The sequence below is a fragment of the Ctenopharyngodon idella genome, chromosome 17 (assembly GCF_019924925.1).
Source record: "Ctenopharyngodon idella isolate HZGC_01 chromosome 17, HZGC01, whole genome shotgun sequence".
In the NCBI taxonomy this organism is placed as follows: domain Eukaryota; kingdom Metazoa; phylum Chordata; class Actinopteri; order Cypriniformes; family Xenocyprididae; genus Ctenopharyngodon; species Ctenopharyngodon idella.
In genome coordinates this window covers 26,919,426-26,939,217 of record NC_067236.1, presented here as the reverse complement: position 1 = coordinate 26,939,217, position 19,792 = coordinate 26,919,426, and the positions used below count along the sequence as shown (strand labels likewise).

Here is a 19,792-nt window from a genome sequence, read left to right as displayed (position 1 = left end):
TCTACAGAGCGCGTTTAGTCACTATGTTTGTTCTTCTAAATAATAGTTCGTGTTTTTAGAGGCAGCTTGCATCGTCACTACGTTGAATACGCACGAAGTAGTAGTAGTAGTCATCATCGTCTGGTTTATTAGAAACAGAGACTGTTCTTTGTTAGAAATAAGAAGAAACCCATTGCTTCACACGACGACATCTTTGTGCTGTGTTGGCCAGACGGCCACAGCTTCTCCGAAAGGGAGGGGTGCGAGGGGTTTGTGCTGCTAGTTGCAGTTTGCAACCTCACCGCTAGATGCCGCTAAAGTTTACACATTGCTCCTTTAAATGAAATAGAGATTCAGAGTTTACAAGCAGCTATTATACACACTCCTCGTTTTATCGTCACAAATAACACATATATGACTCTACTAACAGAACTAGGAGCTGAAAGACAAAATAAGTAAACTTGTGTGTAGTTTCAAAGTTCAACTTTACGCTTAGAAACAATCCAGACTTAAAACAAAAATGACATGAAATTACCACTACAATCAGTAGATGGCAGAAGAGGGACACTTACCTGCTCATTAGCCATGTCCACTCCCTGTGGCCTGTTGCACAAAGGCGGTTTCGGTTGCCAGGTAAGTTCAAGATTAGTTTGAGCAAACTCTGGTTTTTCGGGCTTATGAAGGTGGTTTGGTTTTTAGCGGGGTTCATTGCTATGGTAACTTATGCTTCACGGCTAACCTGCTCCAGAGTAGGTTTTATTCTGAGTTGGAGATCGCAAACCCAAACTCGACCAATCAGCTGTGAGTAAAGTGACATGTATCTGATGCAATAAAGCCACTCCCCCTGTAACACTGTAAAATTAAAGGTAAAAACAATTAACTCTCACTGTAGGGGTTTCAGATATTTCCTTTAATTTGTTACCTGTCTGTAAATTTGTTTTGTATGCCAAATATTGATATAACCCTACTGTTGATTTTTTTTTTTTTTTTTGCCCTGGCCATTGCGATTTTTGCTTATAACTTCTTTTAAATGGCTTTTTATGTTGGTCCCTAATCTGGGTCGTAACATAAATTGGGGGCTTGTCCGGGATCGAACTGCCTTTATTTGTAACGCTAATTTTGTTTTTTGTAGCTTGCTTTAACTAAAAGCTTTTGTTTGCAACGCTACTAGTTTCTGTAGCATGATCTATATATGCATTGCTACTCGCGTTTTTTTTTTTTTTTTTTTTTTTTTTTGTAGTGTGTTTTGTTGTTGCTGTATTTGGTTTGTTTTGGCAATTTTTTTTTTTTTTTGTGGGGGTTTTTTGACCACTATTTGCCCTTCTTTTGTGTAATCGCTTTTGACTTATAATATAAAAGTGTCCTAAAGTGCTTGCCCAAGCATAAACCTTCATTTCTGTGATATTCTTTTGAGCTCTTTTGTATTGTGTCCCATTTCTCGTTCTGTTTTTTTTTTGTTTTTTTGTTTTTTCTTATTTTCAAATCTCCCTCTTGCTTGTTCTCTCTCCTCGACCATCATATGCCCCCTGATGCTGATTGGTTAGGACATTTGTTGTGGAACTCGGCCCGACTAACTTCCAAACAGTGGATTTGAAATATCACTGAGTCCCCCTTTAGAGCATCTTTGGTGTTTCCATGGTCTCTACAAAATAAAACCGGAAACTGATGATACACAGATATGACGCCATAGACCGGTGACTCCTGGACACGTCCTGTATCCTTAGTTAAAATCGCAATTTTCTCACAATATACAAATAGTTGGAAACATTTGGGATATTGTAAGTGCTCAACCGAACAAAATATATAACACTGGCCTAGTGGTTTTTTGATATATTACTGCAAAGTTCTTACATATTGTGCCTTTAATTTAAACGAAGATCGATCATGGGAATTTGTGTAAATTGACATTTCTAATCAGGACCATAATTAATGTTATCAATTAGAGCATGTTGTTGGAAAAAAGAAGGTAATGCAACTGTTCTAATTAAAAGAGGGTTGTTATTTGAAAAATTTACAATAAAAATGCTGTATTTTGGGGGGACTCCCTGTCAGGTGATAGCTATATTATCAGCATGTTAAATACATAAATCACACTCAGGCTCTCTTGTATTGGTAAAAACGTTGACAGCTATGCACAACAGGCATCAGGTCAGAGAAATAGCCATAAGCTTCTACACACACTCAAGCTTTTGGCTTCATATAGCACTATACAATGAAAAAGAAGGTGTCAGTGAAAATTGGCACTGCTAACAAATACGTACAATAGGTAGAGAGAGGGCATTAAATTATGGTTACTATGCTAATAATAATAAAAAAACAAAAATGTTACCTAGTATCAGTGGCTGCTGTGCTGGTGGATGCAGACATATTGTTGGATGTGGAGGCTGGAAAAACCTGAGAGGCAGAGGAAACTGTTGAGGTGGAAGGAACTGCAGCTGCTCCTTCAGCTGGGATGACACCAGCAGGTGTTACATTGTCTTAAGACTCCTGTTTAAACAAAATGAAAACATTGGCTTACTCTAAAGCAGTAGTTCAAAACTGTGTGTGAGAGAAAGAGTGATTGAGCTGTGTAGAGAGAGCTGAATGAATCCTTAGTTATCCTTGTCATATTTCATATTATCATATTTTAGAAGCTACAAGAGTAGAATGTGAAAGATACGTTAGTGATGCGTGGATCACGGTTATATCCCTGGATACTGTGGATAATCCACAGGTCAGACGGTCCAAGTCATAAAAAATAACATTCTGATTAATTGCAGAAGTGTTGTGGAGGATAAGACAAATCATTAATTATGGGAAATTAGCTATATTCTCTAAAATGTGAAATTGTTTAGAACTTAATTATTCACTATTGCTGCATAATTATTTAAAGTGATAATGTAATAAAGTCACCATTTTGTGGGTTCTTGAATAACAGCCTACACTTCACATTATAGGCCTGTACGGTGGCACTTGGGCTTCATTTAAGCAACTCATGGTTTCATATATCAATATGCATGTAAATTAGAGTACATTACACAAACACTACTTAAAATTAATGGGCCCTATCATACACTCGCGATGCAACTGTTTTTTGCTAGTTTCAGCCCAACGCAGTTATTATTTTCACATCTGGTCTGAAAACGAGGTGTATTCAGGCACATTGTTGGCGTGTTGCTATTTTGAGGCAACTGAAAACTGACTGCACCACTGACCAACAAAATCCTGGTCTAAAGTCAATGGCACAGTATTTTTTTATTTATTTTTTTGTTTGTTATTTAAAGAGCATGTTAGTAATATGTGCCTATAGGCGGGTGCACAACGCACGTACACATGCAGCAGCACAAAAATAAGCCAAATATTAAAAATAAAAGGATTACAATGTAAAAGATTATTATTGCATGCATAAAGATAAAAATGCTTTGGTGGAATCTGGCTTTTCCCGTAGATGGTCTGCTTGCACGCGCACAAGCAGATCTGTTTCCTCACTAGAGCGTTCAGTTTTCCGCTTGCAAATTCCACCATGTAAATAGTGAATCCGCCATAGTGCAAACGCAACTGGCTTTTAAAAGGGAATGAGAGATGAGACTCTGATTGGTTTAATATATTAAAGCATATTTGGTGTTTCCATGGTTTCTACAAAATAAAACCGAAAACTGAATGTAACGCGGGTATGACAGGTGACTCCTCACACGTCCCGGAGCCTTGTTTAAAATTGCAATTTTCTCACGATTTACAAATAGTTGGAAACATTTGGGATATTGTAAGTACTCAACTGAACAAAATATATAACACTGGCCTAGTGGTTTTTGGATATTTTACTGCAAAATTCTTACATATTGCACCTTTAAAGTAATGTTAGTAAATGGTCATTAAATCATACTTGTAAAATGAATTTTTATGAATACAATACAGAAAATAAACTAATTCTGTAAGTAAATTAGCTAACACTAAAGTTTTGAAATTTGAGTGTTCTAGTGGGTGTACTGATAAAGTAACAAAAAATAAATAAATAATAATAATAATAATAAAAGCATGCTTGATAACAACTAATTACCTTTGGCTGTATGTAAAGAGCTGACCGACCCAGCTTTTTATGAATTGACACTGGGCATAAAGTATTTGAAGTGAGAGCCAACGCACATCTGAATTGGTCAACTCTACAGATGTCAAAGTCTCTATGATTCAGTCCAGGAAGTGTCTTCCAGAGCAGACCTTTTAGGTCTGCCTCAGGCATGTCGCAAGGAATGTCTATTCTTTTTTCATTTCTGTGGCTGAAAAATTATAATGCATGTTAATAAAGCATCTCACAGTCTTACAAATAAAATATATTGTGAATATCATATGATGCTAATTTACCAAAATTGCTATTAAATGTCGCTATACTGTGGTCAAGCAACAAAGCCACACGAATTTTTAAAGCTGGACGTGGATCATTTCTTGCTGTCCTATGAAACAAAACAGATCATTAATAAAAGCAATACAATTTAATGTACAGAGGCTGTCTATTTCTTTCATATTACCCTCCTTTTGCATCGTCTTGAGCAGATGATCTTAAAAAAAGAAGAAAAAAAAATCATTATTTGTTATTAATCAGTAAAAAAACATTGATTCTGCCTATACACCTAATGTGGCCTTGATCTAGTAAGCTAATGAAATGTTGTTATTAAGTGTTGATTAGGAAACTTTACTCTGGTGAAACAATAACAGTTATACACACCTGTTGCTGCATAGATTAACATGCTCTTCAATCCTATGCAGAGGCACCTCACAGCAACAAATATTGCACCTTTCCATTACAACATTCTGAAAACACAGAACAGATGAAAATGATGTAATTTTTTTTTTTGTACAAAATGTACAAAAAAAAAACATAAAAAATTACATTAACTATTAGCTTTAAGTTGTGTTGTTATATAAAGTGGTTCATTATTTCACTCTAAAACATTTTTTTTTTTTTTTAAATAAAATAAACTCTATTATAGTTACCTCTGCAGTATCTTCCTGACGTACAAGAGGAATGCTGATTGGAATTGGTATAATATAAGCAACCGCTTTGTTTAGGCCACTTTCCAGTCTAAGATATGGGATACTGTACCCTTCTGGTGGCATTGGTATATCAACCAAATGACGACCCCTGGCTGTACGCATTATTTTAAATGCACCTGCTCTCTGTATTGTGGGGAACACCTCTCCAATTTTTTTGGTAAAATCTGCAAAGGATTCGTTCATATCTTCAAATCTAACTTTTTTCTTTGCAAACCCACTTAATTTAAGAATACTGTTTTCCTCTGGTGTGGGTATAGTATTGCATGATGGACTTGCCATGCAATAAAATTCATGCTCCCATGCAGTAGGGCCTAACCTGTGATGAGCTCTTAAGGATCTTATATTGACATATGGTTGGAAGAGTCTACTAAGGGCTGGCCCAGTGCGCAAGTTTACAGGTGTGCCAGTTTGTAATACAGATGCTGACTGGAGAGCTGATGCTGTATGCACAGAAGAGGGGCTGAAGTAAGATCTACAACTTACAAGATCTGCACAGCATGAGGTGAGAGAATGTTGTGTTTACATCTTTACGGAGACGTGGTTAAATGACAACATACTCCGCTATCCTGCTAGCTGGGCTAACATGCTACCGTGCTGACCGAGTCTGTGCTGAGGGTGGTAAGACTTGGGGTGGGGGTGTTTGTGTTTATATCAGCGATGCTTGGTGCCAAAATGCTGCTGTTGTTCGTAAACACTGTTCTCCGCTGGTAGAATTTATTATTATTAAGTGCAGACCCTTCTACCTACTGATGGAATTTACAGCGATTTTACTCGTCGCTGTTTATATCCCCCAAGCGATAACAACAGCACCAAGGCACTCAGTGAACTTTACCAGGCTATCAGGGAGCAACAGACGGCACACCCGGACGTATTTCTCATCACTGCTGGGGACTTTAATCATGCAGATTTAAAGTCTTTTCTACCAAAACTTCATCAGCACAATAGACCATATGACCATCATGCTCAGACCTGCGTACAGACCGAAGGTGAAAGTCACCAGACCAACCAAGAAGGAGGTACGTGTGTGGCCAGAGGGGGCCCAATCTGCCCTTAAAGATTGCTTTGACACAACAGACTGGGAGATCTTTAAAGAAGCAGCAACTTACAATCAATGACACCACACACAGGAAAACCATCACTATTCGGGCTAACCAGAAACCATGGCTGATAGGAGAAGTGCACAAGCTTCTGATGGCTTGGGACGCAGCCTTTAGAGCCGGTAACAATGCAGGCCTAGCAACAGCAAGAGCCAACTTGTCCCGAGGAATCAGGGAAGCAAAACAACAATATAGCAATAACATATCTGGACATTTCAGCAACACCAGAGACACACAGAGTCTCTGGCAAGGCATCCGAACTCTAACAAACTATAAAGCCCTACCACGGACCTGTGACAGTGACATATCTCTGATTAACTGCCTCGATTTCTTTGGCCAATTTGAGACACAAAACAACATACAGGCACAGAAGATCCCACCTTTCCCACAAGAGCAGGCTGTGTGTCTGACCTCAGACAGCGTGAAAAAGACCCTCCTGAGGATCAACCCACGCAAGGCAGCCGGACCAGACAACATACCTAGTCGGGTTCGAAAGGACTGTGCTGAAGAACTCAAGAATGTACTAACTGACATTTTTAACATCTCGCTGAGTCAAACAGTTGTCCCCAAGTGTTTCAAGGCCACCACAATAATTCCAGTTCCAAAGAAGCCGCACCCATCCAGTCACAACGACTACCGGCCCGTCGCACTGACCTCCATCATTATGAAGTGCTTTGAGCGACTGGTCATGCAGTACATAAAATCCATTCTTCTTCCCTCCCACAACCCATTCTAGTTTGCATTCAGAACCAACAGGTCCACAGAAGACGCTATCTCAGCTGCTCTCCATCCAGCCCTTACACACCTGGACTCCAAAGACTCCTATGTGCGAATACTACTCTTGGATAAAAGTTGGACTCAACTCCCCTCTCAGTAACTTGCTTTTTACCCTGTTGACCCATGATTGTGTACCCAGTCACAGTACCAACCACATCATTAAGTTTGCTGAAGATACGATTGTAGTGGGCCTCATCACCAACAACAATGAGGCCAACTATAGGAGTGAAGTGAGCCGACTGGTCCAGTGGTGTAATGACAACAATCTCTTCCTCAATGTGGGGAAGACCAAAGAACTTGTCATCGACTTCAGAAGAAGACCTCCACAGCACCCCCCACTAGCCAGTGCTGTAGTGGAGAGGGTGAGCAGCACAAAGTTCCTAGGGTGCATATCTCTGAGGACCTCTCCTGGATGACAAACACCACATCGCTTGCCAAGAAGGCTCAGTCACGCCTCTACTTCCTCCGTAAACTGAGGAAAGCACGAGTCCCACCTCCCATCATGTGCTCCTTCTACCGGGGCACCTTTGAAAGCATCCTCATCAGCTGCATCACAGTGTGGTACGGATGCAACACTGCATCCTGTCTTTGACTCCTGACTTTGCAATGCATAGTGATTGCAGCCAGCAAGATCATCGGTGTCTCTCTGCCCTCACTTATGGACATCTTCCGCACCCGCCTTACTAGTAGAGCCATCAGCATCACTGCTGATAGCTCACACCCGTTAAATCTCCACTTCAGGCTTCTGCCTTCAGGGAGAAGGTACCGGAACCTCCAGGCTCGCTCCACAAGGCTTTCAAACAGCTTCATCCATCAGGCTGTCAGGAAGCTAAACTCTGTTCATTACCTCCACCCCTCTTTCACCCACTCCTGAAAAAATAAAAGTTCACTGTTTACATTTACTCATGTATATTTATTCAGAAGTTTTACAAGATCTGTTTACTCGGTCTATATTAGGGGTGGGACGGTTCAGATTTCTCACGGTTCGGTTTGTATCACAGTTTTAGGGTCACGGTTTTGGTACAGTTCGGTATGTGCTATGTTTGTAAAATAAATAGGACAATTGTCAAATAAAGATAAAGAAAATAAAAACAAATAATCTAACAACAAGAAACAGCACAAATAAATACATGAGAACTAAGATACAAATAAAATAAACAATGCTTTACAGGTTTTTCAGGTATCTAACAGCTTTCAGGTACAGAAATTGAATAAAGTAATCAAATATAAAATAACACTTCATATAAACTTCTTTGAATAATTAAATAAAGATGAAACATTATTGAAGTTACAAAAGCTATTCAGTCAAGACATGACTTTAAGACATAATTCAAAGATCCAGTACACTGATACTGATACACATGCGTTTTTTTTCCTAAGACATACACGTCTCATTTTTCTCCTAAGACATAACCTACTATGTTTGTTAGGATACTCGCTAAGATAGATATGTTGACATAATTTTTGTGTGAATTTGTCCATTTAGGTGCAAGACTTGAAAGAGAATTTGCGCGAGAGTATTTGCACGCTGTGACGAAGCTCTCCGTGTACGCACTTCGGATGAGCGCACACACAAATCTCAGAGCGCGCACAAGTTCTCTTTCGCGTCTTACGGATGAATGTTTAAATTGGCAAGGTTTAAATGAGTTTAGTTTAGACAGATAGCAATGTGACATGTTCAGGTCTCACCTGTGCTATCAACACCCGGGTGATGATGCCGTAAATGACTGGTCATAGAGCATTCGGCACGTCATTAAACATTTGTTTGCAAAGAGTGACTGTTTTGTCCATGTTCTTTTGATCATCGCTGTTGTAACGTATTGGGAAACCAGAATGCATATCCACTGACTGAAACATACATTAGCCGAATCCGTCTGTCTGTTTTACACTGTTGTTTTCAACAAACCAACACTGCTACCTTCATATAAACATCTCTTTCATATTGCATTGACTGCAGATATTTTTATTTTTTATACAAACTTCTATAGTGCATTGACAATGTAAACACTTTATGAGAGAGAAGAGAAACGGTATTTTCGATTCCTCTGTATGTCTGCACATATGGTGGCATTGACAAATAAAAAACCTTGAACCTTGAAGAGTGAGGGTGTGCAAAGGTTTGAAGAGCAGGACATGGGAGATGAGGATGATGTTAAACATCCGGTTGTTGCTGGGGTGGAAGCCAGTGGTTGTGTAGTAGATGGCACTTGAGACAAGGATGTAGAGGGAGGGTTTAGCAGCAAATGATCGGCCATTTCACGAGCTCACACTTACAAATAATCGGATAGAGTAAATAGTATGCGTATTCGGCGTGCTATCCAAGGAGAGGGCTCCAAGCACGGTATTTGGCCCGAACCCAGAGTACTCCCCCGGTATTTCTGGTTAGGAAAGTAACCAGGCGAGTGTGAGGAGATGGGGTTGTGGAGGGATGCTGAAAAACTGTCGAGGAATATGGGTGAGTTGACTGTGACTATATGCAGTGCTTCACTCATGCTGATTGGGTAGATAAGTTGATTACTGATTGCTGACAGCTGGCTGAAATGACGTTATTTAAACGTTGCTCCTCCCGAATTTTGTTAAATAAAACATAATTTCACGAGTTCACACTTACAAATAATCGGATAGAGTAAATTGTATGCATATTTGGCGTGCTGTGCGAGGAGAGGGCTCCAAGCTCGGTATTTGGCCTGAACCCAGAGTACTCCCCCAAAAAGTTGCAACTAACATGGGACAGCAGCCGGAAATTATGTCGATAACCCCCAAAAACTTGCAGAGTGCGGAGCTGAAAGTGTGCTAGTCGTAGGGAGGGGTTAGTCACTGGATCGGGAGGGCTTCTTGCGTCGTGAGTGTTTGATCATGGCATCAGAAAGGTGAGCCTCACTGATAGTTGGTTGTGGAAGGTTGTGCTGGTGTAGAATTTGCTAGAGAAAAACGGAGCTCCTGCAGGAGCGTGAAGGAACATCACTGCTGTGGCAGTGGAGAAATTTTCAAATAAACTAAGCTCCTGCAGGAGTGAGAAGGAACATCACTGCTGCGGCAGTGGAAAAATTTTCAAAGAAACTGAACTCCTGTGGGAGCGTGAAGGAACATCACTGCTGCAGCAGTGGAGAAATTTTCAAAGAAACTGAGCTCCTGCGGGAACATGAAGGAACGTCATTATTGATGACGCTGAGAGACGATGATGACAATAATAGTGATGATGATCGTGATGATTACAGTATGTTGTTGACTGATGATGATGATGTTGACTGATGACGATGATGATGATAATGAAAATGGTGACAGATGATGATCATGATGATAATAATAATAGTAACCGATGATGATGATGATGATGAAATGGTGACAGATGATGATCATGATGATAATAATAATAGTAACCGATGATGATGATGATGATGAAATGGTGACAGATGATGATCATGATGATAATAATAATAGTAACCGATGATGATGATGATTAAGGTTGGGTATCATTTTGAACTGTAGTGATTCCAATTCTGCTTATTGAGTCCGATTTTTGAGCTCCTGTGGGAGCATGAAGGAACATCACTGCTGCGGCAGTGGAGAAAATTTAAGGAATTGAGCTCCTGCAGGAGTCAGGGAGATGGTCCTGCTGTGGCAGCATCTGGTTCTGGATGGAGAGGTGGAGCTTCTGTGGGAGTTGAGGTAGTATCATTGTTATGGCGGTTAGACGATGGAGCTGGTTCTTGTGGGAGCTGCGAGGGTGGATGCTGCTGTGGCAGTTTAGAATGCGGATATCTGCACTATTTATTGGATTGAAGGTGTTAATTAAATGGATAAGGTTTGAGTGTATGGGAACAGCTGGTGCTAAAAATTTAGCTGATAAGGGTTCGTTGAGCTTCTTTGATGTGGGAGCGATTTGATTGGATGTAACTCCTGAAAGCCTCCGATGACCAGCGACCGAGTGCTTGGATCTGCTGCTCGTGAAGAATCTGGGCAGGGGGGATTTGAAGGATTTATCAGAGGACAGGTGGTGGTGGAGTGGGCGACTGATCTGCAGACCGCACAAGTGATGTTACGGCAGCCCAGGAACACTCTGTTGTGCAGATCCATGTCTAAAGCTCCCCAGTAAGGGCACTGGTTCCACTGGGCTACACGTACGGCACATTTGACAGAAAAAGCTTGTGGTATGTGTAAAAGTGGGTACCTCCGAATGATTGCGCGAGCTCAGTGATTATTGCGAGATAACCATTGAGTTCTCGTCTCCTGTGGGGAAGTGCAGCCCAAATTACTTCGCTGTAATGGTTGAACGCAATGGAAAATTCTGCAAAAGAAAGAGTGTGAGATGGATTATGTGTTGGATTTTTGAGTGTAGCTGAAAATCGCCGCATTCGATTTGACGATTTGAGATGGAAGGAGGAAGCAGTGATAGTAAGGAGGATAAATCAATGTCTGCACCTGTGAGGAGCTGTGCTTGGATGTTACTGGCGACAGGGGGCAGTTCCAGGGCTGTAGTGTTCGGTGGGATGGGCATCGGCATTGCAGAAAACGGAGTGAAAGGAGACTTTGCCTGGAGAGAGTGTTAGGAAGAAAAGAGGCCGGGGCCGAAGTCACTTGTGGAGACAGCCTCGCGCTTGTGTCGACCCCTGGAGCCTGGGGAGGGACAAAAGAGAAAGGAAAAAAGGGGTTCTAAGGGAAAAAATTGGGCGTCTGGATCTGCGTCGCTAGCGGAGGCAGCCTCACGCTAGAGTTTGATGGTGGAGCTGCAGGCCATGGACATGGGAGAGGACTGAAGAAAGTGACAGGGAAAGACTGAGATGGCTGCACCTGCACCTCTGGCGGAGGCATACTTACGGTGACAGGACATCCTGTGTTGTTGATGGAGACAGGTATTGAGACCTGGGGTGCAGCATTGGAAAAAGCTGTGGTCTGAAGCTCGGCAGAGGTAGGAGAAGATCGAGGCCTGGCAGCGGCTGAGTCTGGGGCGCGGCCTAGACTGGCTGAAGGCCTGCTGCCGCGGCCTGATTTTCGCGGAAGAACTGGCCCTGTAATGGAGGAAGAAGGTGATTTTTGAGAGCGTTGGTACGGGGCTTTGCGATTCTTGCTTGCTTTGTTAACGGCTTTGGAAGGTGGAGTGGATTTTGAAGATGGAAAAGCTGAAGTGAGACATACAGATTATATAGCTCAGCTTTGTTCATTCTCCTTGAAAAATGTACTGATTAGCGCTTGTCTTAATCCTAAAACTGTCCATTTCTCTATTGCAGGAATTGTGGGCTGTGCTGAGGTTTAGGAGGATGCTGGAGATGGTGGTGGGTGTCTTGATGGTGGAGGCGAATGGGGAACAAGGCGCTGCGAGACCTCGTTATGGGGAACACCATCACGGCAATTAATTGGCCAGAAGCGTTTAGCCCTGCCCCAAGAATACGTCACGTATGCTTCATATTAGCGTGCGAGGCGCCATTTCATCAGATTTCCAAAACGAAGGAAGCTACTACTCGAAGGTAGGGGAATGGCTGGCATCGCAGCTTCTCGTTCCCTATTCAGGGAACCATGGTTACATACGTAACCGAGACGTTCCTTTTCATAGGTTCACTCAACGCTGCGAGACCTCGCTATGGGAACAATATACCACAACGCCTTCACATACCTAAGAGTAGCTGGAGGACCGTGGAAAGCTCAAGTAGATAAAACCTGGGAGCCAGGAGCCATCTTCATGTCCAGACCATAGAATTTGATGAAGGTGTTCGGAGAGGACCATCCTGCCGCAACACAAATATCCTCCAAAGAAAAGCCCTTAAAGAGAGCCATAGAAGAAGCCATTCCTCTTGTGGAATGAGCACGCACACCTAGAGGTGAAGTCAAACCACGCGCCTCATAGGCCGCAGAGATAGCCTCGATCACCCAATGAGACATTCTCTGTTTGGTGACGGCAGCTCCTTTGTTTTTACCAAAACACACAAACAATTGTTCTGATCTACGCCACTGGGATGTATGGTTAGACATAGATCTTCAGTGCCCTCACTGGACAGAGACCAAGAAGCCGCACATCACACCCAGTCTCTGAGTCAGGGGAAGAAAAAGCCTCCAAGACCACTTGCTGGGAACGAAAAGGTGTCGAAGCAACCTTAGGAACATAGTTGGACGTCACCCTCTGGTCTCTCGTTTTCTGCAAGGGATGAGACGGCTTCGGCCTTTCCACCCTGCGCGAATGTACATGCTTAGAAGATATAGCTGCCACATAAACCTTAAGAATGGTTGGAGCTGCTCCTGCTGAAAAACGACTCTGCAAAAACTTCAGTATCAAACCGACAGGGAAATGAACTGGATCCAGGTCACGTTGCGTGCACCAAGAAGCAAATAACCTCCATTTAAAAGCATACAAGTGTCTAGTGCATTAATAATAGTATCTGTAATCTCAGCTGAGAGACCAGAATACATTAACGTGTCCCGCTCAGGGGCCACACCCACAACTTCCATAAGTCCGGAGGGGGAGCCAAATCGTACCTTGAGCCTGAGTCAATAGGTCTGGTCTCAGGGGAACCTCCCACGGAGGGCCAACTAACAGATTGACCAGGTCTGAGAACCAAATCTGATTGGGCAGCAGATGTCTCACTTTGTCCATTCGTACCCTGAGCAGCACCGCTGAGAGCAAACGAATCGGTGGAAAGGCAAAGAGACTGGTCCTGGGCCATACATTGGCCAGGCCATCTATCCCCAGAGGCGACGGAGGTGACAGGGAGAACCAGAGCGGACAATGAGTAGTCATGCTCGACACAAACACAAAGCCCGCTTGGCCGAACCTCTGCCATATGAGACTCACTACTTGAGGATGCAGCCTCCATCCTCCGGGATCTAAGCCCTGTCTCAAGAGTAGGTCTCTCGAGGTTCAAATGATCCTGGAATGTGAACCACTCTGATCAACAGAAACCTGGTCTGTGCCCAAAGAAGCACACGCTCCGCCAGCCTGTACAGGGGGCGAGAACGTAGCCCTCCTTGACTGATTCAGGTACGAGACCACAGTCATGTTGTCCATCCTGATCAATACGTGATACCCCTTCAGGTAAGGCAGGAAACGTTTGGGTGCCAGAAACACTGCTAGCAACTCCAAACGATTTATGTGCCAACCATGCTGCACTTCGCTCCAGACTCCAAAGGTCGGGTGTCCTTGAAAAACTGTGCCCCAGCTTGTATAGGGATGTGTCTGTTGTGATTCTTTTGCGACGACAACGCACCCCTAAATGAACTCCTCTGCGGAGCATCGGGAGCCTCGTCCATGGACGTAGAGCATGAAAGCCCCTGCGTTTGACTAGGTCTTTGCGGAAAGGGTGGCAATGAGATGAGATCCCTTGGCTCTTGATCCACCATTGGATGGTCTCATATGGAGCAGGCCCAGCTAAACAACAGGGGACAACGGAAGAACACGGTATTGGTAAGCTTTGACCTCGAAAGCGAACCTGAGGAACTGCCTGTCTCTCTTGACGATCTGGATGTAGAAGTATGCATCCTTTAGATCGATGGCCACAAACCAATCTCCGGTTCGAACCTGAGACAGAATGGACTTTAACATCAGCATTTTGAATTTGCTCACTCTGAGTGCAAAATTTAAACGTGACGTAAGTCCAAAATCGGACCTAAACCACCATCCTTTTTTGGCACAACAAAATAACGGCTGTAAAAGCCTGACTCTATTTGAGCGGGGGGTATTTCTTCTATAGCACCTTTGTCTAAGAGTGACTCCCAAGGATGGCCCATCGTGGGAAGAACCCCATTGGAAAGAGGTGGGCCTTTCCGGAATTGGATGGTGTAATCCTATCTGCGTTGCCGTGAGCGAACTGGTGGGCGAGTCCTAGGGCCCCAGTCTCTGCGAGGGGACTCCATAGGCGATGGTTCACTTCGCTGTATCTCACGGGGGCACTGTAGAGAAGACGAACAAGAATGAACTGATGGTAGTTGTCGTTCAGTCTCCCTAAACCTGCATGGAATGAGCTGGCGAAAAGTGGCAGATTGTCGTTTTGCTTCTCGAAATTTCTCTACCACAGCGGTCACAGACTCACCAAATAGGCCGTCATTGGACATGGGGGCGTCTAATAGGAAAGACTTATCCTTTTCCTTGATGTCAGTAAGAGTAAGCCAAAGGTGGCACTCTACCGACACCATTCCCGCCATAGACCTGCCTATTGCACAGACAGTATGCTTGGTAGCTCTCAGCGCCAAGTCAGTAGCCTGTCTGAGCTCCTTAACAGCCTCAGGAATCAGGCCTTTTCCCTCATCCAGCTCTTTTAACAAATCAGCTTGATAAGCCTGAAGTACAGCCAGAGAATTAAGAGTGGCTGCTGCCTGTCCAGCAGCCATGTAAGATTTACCAACCATAGGAGGAGGTAATCCTACACGGTTTGGAGGGCAGCAGGGGACGTGACTTCCACAACGGAGCTGAAGTTGGCGCAAGATAGGCCACGAGAGTCTCTTCGATGATCGGCATTGCTACATAACCGTGATCCGCCATTTTAGAAATAGTAGCGAAATCCTGTGGCCGCCGGACTAGTGATGACCACCAAAAATAGCTGCTTCCAAGACTTCAAAAGCTCTTGGTGGAGGTCTTGGAAGAAGGGAAGAGGCCTACGGGGCTGGGTTGGGGCACGACTCGTGAGAAATCAATCGTCCAGCTTCGACTGGGCCTGATTTTGCGCGGGCTCGCTGTCCCATTCCAACCCCAGCTTATCTACAGCGCGAGTGACCACTTCTGACAGCTCGTTATACGACGGGGATGTGCACTTCTCCTATCCGCTCGGAGGGAGAGAGCTAGAACAATCACCCACAAGCTCTTCAGAATCAGAGGCCGCTGTAGACAACACATCATTGTCATAGGTGCCACAACCAAAAGAAATCGCATTGCGAGCTTCTGGGGTAGGCCGAATTTTGTCATTAACGAAAACAACAGGGTCTGCGTATCGATTCTCTAACCCGCACACATGAGATGGGGAGAGAGAGAGAAAGGGGTGAAAATCTGTCTGCTCACTCTCCAAAAGCTCAGGCTCATAATCGTCACCCCAAGCGTCCATCTCGTGTGGCGCCTCGGCAACCGCAGAAACGGAGAGGCGGGGGTTGGACGAACGGCCTTCCTTCCTCAGAAGGGAGGCGAGCCTCGAGCGCAAAACTTTCAAACGCAGGCTATCGCAATGTCGACAATTAGATAGGCCGTTAAGCGTGGTTTGAGCATGCTAAAGGCCCAAACATTGCACGCACCTGTCATGACTGTCTTCTCCTGCGATGAACCTGTCACACGGATCAATACTTGTCCTGTAACTCATCGTGTCCCCTTGAGAGGAGTGAAACTGCTCTGAGAAATTCATTGTCCTATTGAAAAATACAATGTCCAAATATGTTTGAACTCTGAATAACCGTTAATATTAATATTATCTCTGATTTAACCACAAACAAAAATATGATATACATTTTGTTAAACCAAACTAAAAAAATGCCTAAGTACAGGTACAGCCAAAAATACTGTTGTTTTTATATGTTGTTATATGTTGTAATATGTTGTTGCAAATACACTTGACTTGACATTTGATATTCAACAGTGCTTTGATCTGCCTGCATTGACACTATTCTTTAAGAGCTGCTGTGCAGCCAAACAATGTACCAGTTATCGATGTAAAGCTGCTTTGACACAATCTACATTGTAAAAAGCGCTATATAAATAAAGGTGACTTGACTTGAAAGGTGACTTGTTCATTAACAAAATGATCCTTATAAAGCATTACATTTTTTTTTTTTTTTTTTTTTTTTTTACAATGGATTGACAAAAAGTATTATCTAGCAAGAAATCAACCGTTTAATAGCCTATTAATGATATATGAATTTAAAATCAACGGCTTACAAAACTATCAGATTAACGAAGGAATATGGCATGTATTCGCTAAGTTTAAGTGCAACGTCTTCATAAAATGTGTGGGTTTATGTGTTAACGTTAACACGTATTTCGCGGATGAGTCTAGGCTATTTGATGTGCAGGTTTGCCTAGACAAGGCGCTGGAAGCGTTCTTTAACAGACTTGGATATGTAGGTGTGTGCTGTCATTCCTCTATCTGTTTGAAATCCATGGATCACCACTCTGTGTTTCTGCTTGTTCATACACAAAAATACAAATGAATGTTACAAATGAATAAACGACTATATCCCGTCTCATAGGCTACTGATAATTTATCAATAATGTTATTTATTTAATGATATTATAGATTACACTTTTGCAGAACGTGCCATGGTTGCGGAGTTATCGCATTTGAGCGTCACTGCTCCGCTGCTTTGCGCATGCGTAGAAGTTTCACATTATTATGAGAAACTAAGTCATAATTACGAGAAAGTTTCTCATTATTATGAGAAACTAAGGCATTATTACGAGAAAGTTTCTCATTATTATGAGAAACTAAGTCATTATTACGAGAAACTTTCTCATTATTATGAGATACTAAGTCATTATTACGAGAAACTTTCTCAATATAATGAGATACTAAGTCATAATTATGAGAAAGTTTCTCATTATTATGACTTACAGAATTATATTTTTTTACTCAATTGTGGCGGAAATGGGCTTCCATACCTTTCATTTCGGCACTGACAACTCGATTTATATGGAACGATTTTTATAACATAAAAATTCAGAACATAATTAAGTATTGCATCCGCTCTAGTCCAGAGCTTATTTTTTATTCATTATTGTACATTTCCTATCCCCATGCATGCTCGCTTATAATTGATAATGTAAAATACATTAAAAGCTTTTTTTTCTGTTGTGAGACTATTTTTTTTATTTTTATTTTTATTTTTTTTTATATCAAATATTGTCTCAAACATAAGCCCATCATACAAGCACCTGTATAACAGTATGTGCGCTATTTTGAAATTAGCCAAGGCACGTTATGTATGGAGAACTAATTGTTTACATGCTGACCTACTAATATGAAAGATAATAAGCAAAAGAAATGTATAATCTTATTCTCTTTATTGTCATCTTCATTATCTTGTGCAGGGAAAAACAGCTGAACTTCTAAAAATGTGATTCGCGCTGCGCTGTTTTAATTGGTCAGCATTGCGCTGTTAGGTCGGTCGCACGACTCGGACCATTGAGCCGCAAAACATTAAGAGCAAAAACAACTTTCACATTTGTACTTGGGTGCTATATAACTTTCCAAAATACTGTCAAGTGCTTCGCCAGAGTTGTTCTACATCTGAATCAGAGGCCTTTGACCTTTTTCAGGACTAAAACTTACATATTGCATACTGATTGTTAAATGTTTTATGACTGGCCTATAATAATGTGCATATTCATTTTACATATGTTGCTTACATTGCAATGCCATTTTCATAATTTATTGATGTATAGAGTGATATACTTGTACTTGTATTAGTGCTTTAGTAAAGTACAAACTTTAGCTGGACATTGCCTTTTGCAAAAAATTCGTTTGATAATTGGCTGACCCCTGCTTTAGGAAGTGGTTGGTAAGTACTGGATTTTTATGTATTTATTTGGTAGGTATTTTACTGTATTTTCTCTATGTCAGGCAGACGGCCCAAATAGATTATTTTCTTGCTTTTACACTGTAATTTTGAAGGCTTGAATCACCTATTCACTGGGATAATGATTTGATTGAATAACAGCCTTAAATGTTGGGCTCTTCAGGGACTGAGTTGTTGTGTTGGACAGTCATTCAATTGCACTAAAAAGACCTGTCTAAAAATGTTGATTATTGTATCACGGCAATAGAAGCAGGCCTGTACCAATCATTATAACTCTGTACGTTTAGTCGTTTTCACATTTATCCTCAAATTTTCTGGGTGATAATCAGACTTTTTCTAAGACCATTTCATTTAATGTGTCCTATTATTCTCTGCATGGGTCTTTTCATACATGCTTTGCTGCTGCTGTAATTTACTGAAGATGTTAGGTTAATGAGAAATATCATGAACCGGTTCTTTTCCACAGTCTATAACCTGAGTCTGAAATGTGAGAAAAGTATTACCCCCTCAAATCATCTTAGTCAACATTTCATGCGTTTCCATAGTTACCATCTTTAAAATTGAAATGCAGCAAAAGTGAAGGAAAGGTCCACTCGAGACTAAACCTGCAATTTTATTGTATTTCTCTACACTGGAGATACACAGAAAATCCTGATAGGCTAGGGCATTTTGAGCCAGTGATATTTTGGAAATGTAATAGCTTTGACCTGAAGAGAAATTGGGATTTTTTTATTTTGTACAGCAGCAATTTCCCAGTGCTTGTCAAGTGACACTAAAGGTGAAGCAGATATTGATCTAGCAGAGGTTTCTCTCCTGCTGGGACAGCGCCTGTGAGGATTCTCAAATTCTTAATAATTCATTCTCTGTCTGCACATGCATAAATGTGATAGGGTGAGACTTCTCCAAGAGATGCAGTTGAACTATGAAGTCATTTGAATTCAATATCTCTAAACCTCACAAGGACTGTTTTATAGATTCATAGTTAGAGTTTTTCAACGATTATTTTCAATTTATGCTGCAGCTAAGGCAGTGTAAATTTCTCTTTTTGTAATAGAATATAAGGAGAAAAAGTTCAATGATTTATATTACTATCCAATTTGCGATTGATAGACAGACAGACAGACCCTATATGTAAATACTGTATGGATACTGTATAGATAGGCAGGTATATAGATATTGTATAGAAAGAGATAGATAGATATTGTATTAAGAGATAGACAGATAGATAGATAGATAGATAGATAGATAGATAGATAGGCTATCAATCATTAGTTAGGTATGATGTATTGTGCAGTCTGACATGAAAGACATGTCTTTTATACAAACTTTGACCGGAGTTATATTGTACAATACAATATGACTAGCAACAATAGTAAAGGACAGAGACAACAGTGTCTAGTTAGTATGCATTAGTTGTGTCGAGAAATCTT

At 41.8% G+C, this 19,792-nt stretch overlaps 1 long non-coding RNA gene across 3 annotated transcripts in view; it reads right to left on the bottom strand.

Moving 5' to 3' along the window:
• The window catches only part of LOC127499119 (uncharacterized), a 61,063-nt gene that overhangs the window by 21,115 nt on the left and 20,156 nt on the right, over positions 1-19,792 (bottom strand). The window contains exons 2-6 of one of the 3 annotated variants that reach the window (XR_007926051.1): positions 4,679-4,764; positions 4,482-4,511; positions 4,016-4,406; positions 2,309-2,466; positions 552-831 (exon numbers count right to left, since the gene is read on the bottom strand). This is a non-coding gene — a long non-coding RNA (uncharacterized LOC127499119). Of the gene's footprint in view, positions 1-551; positions 832-2,308; positions 2,467-4,015; positions 4,512-4,678; positions 4,765-19,792 lie in introns of all 3 variants that reach the window. The other 2 variants (XR_007926049.1, XR_007926050.1) reach the window with 2 other exon arrangements.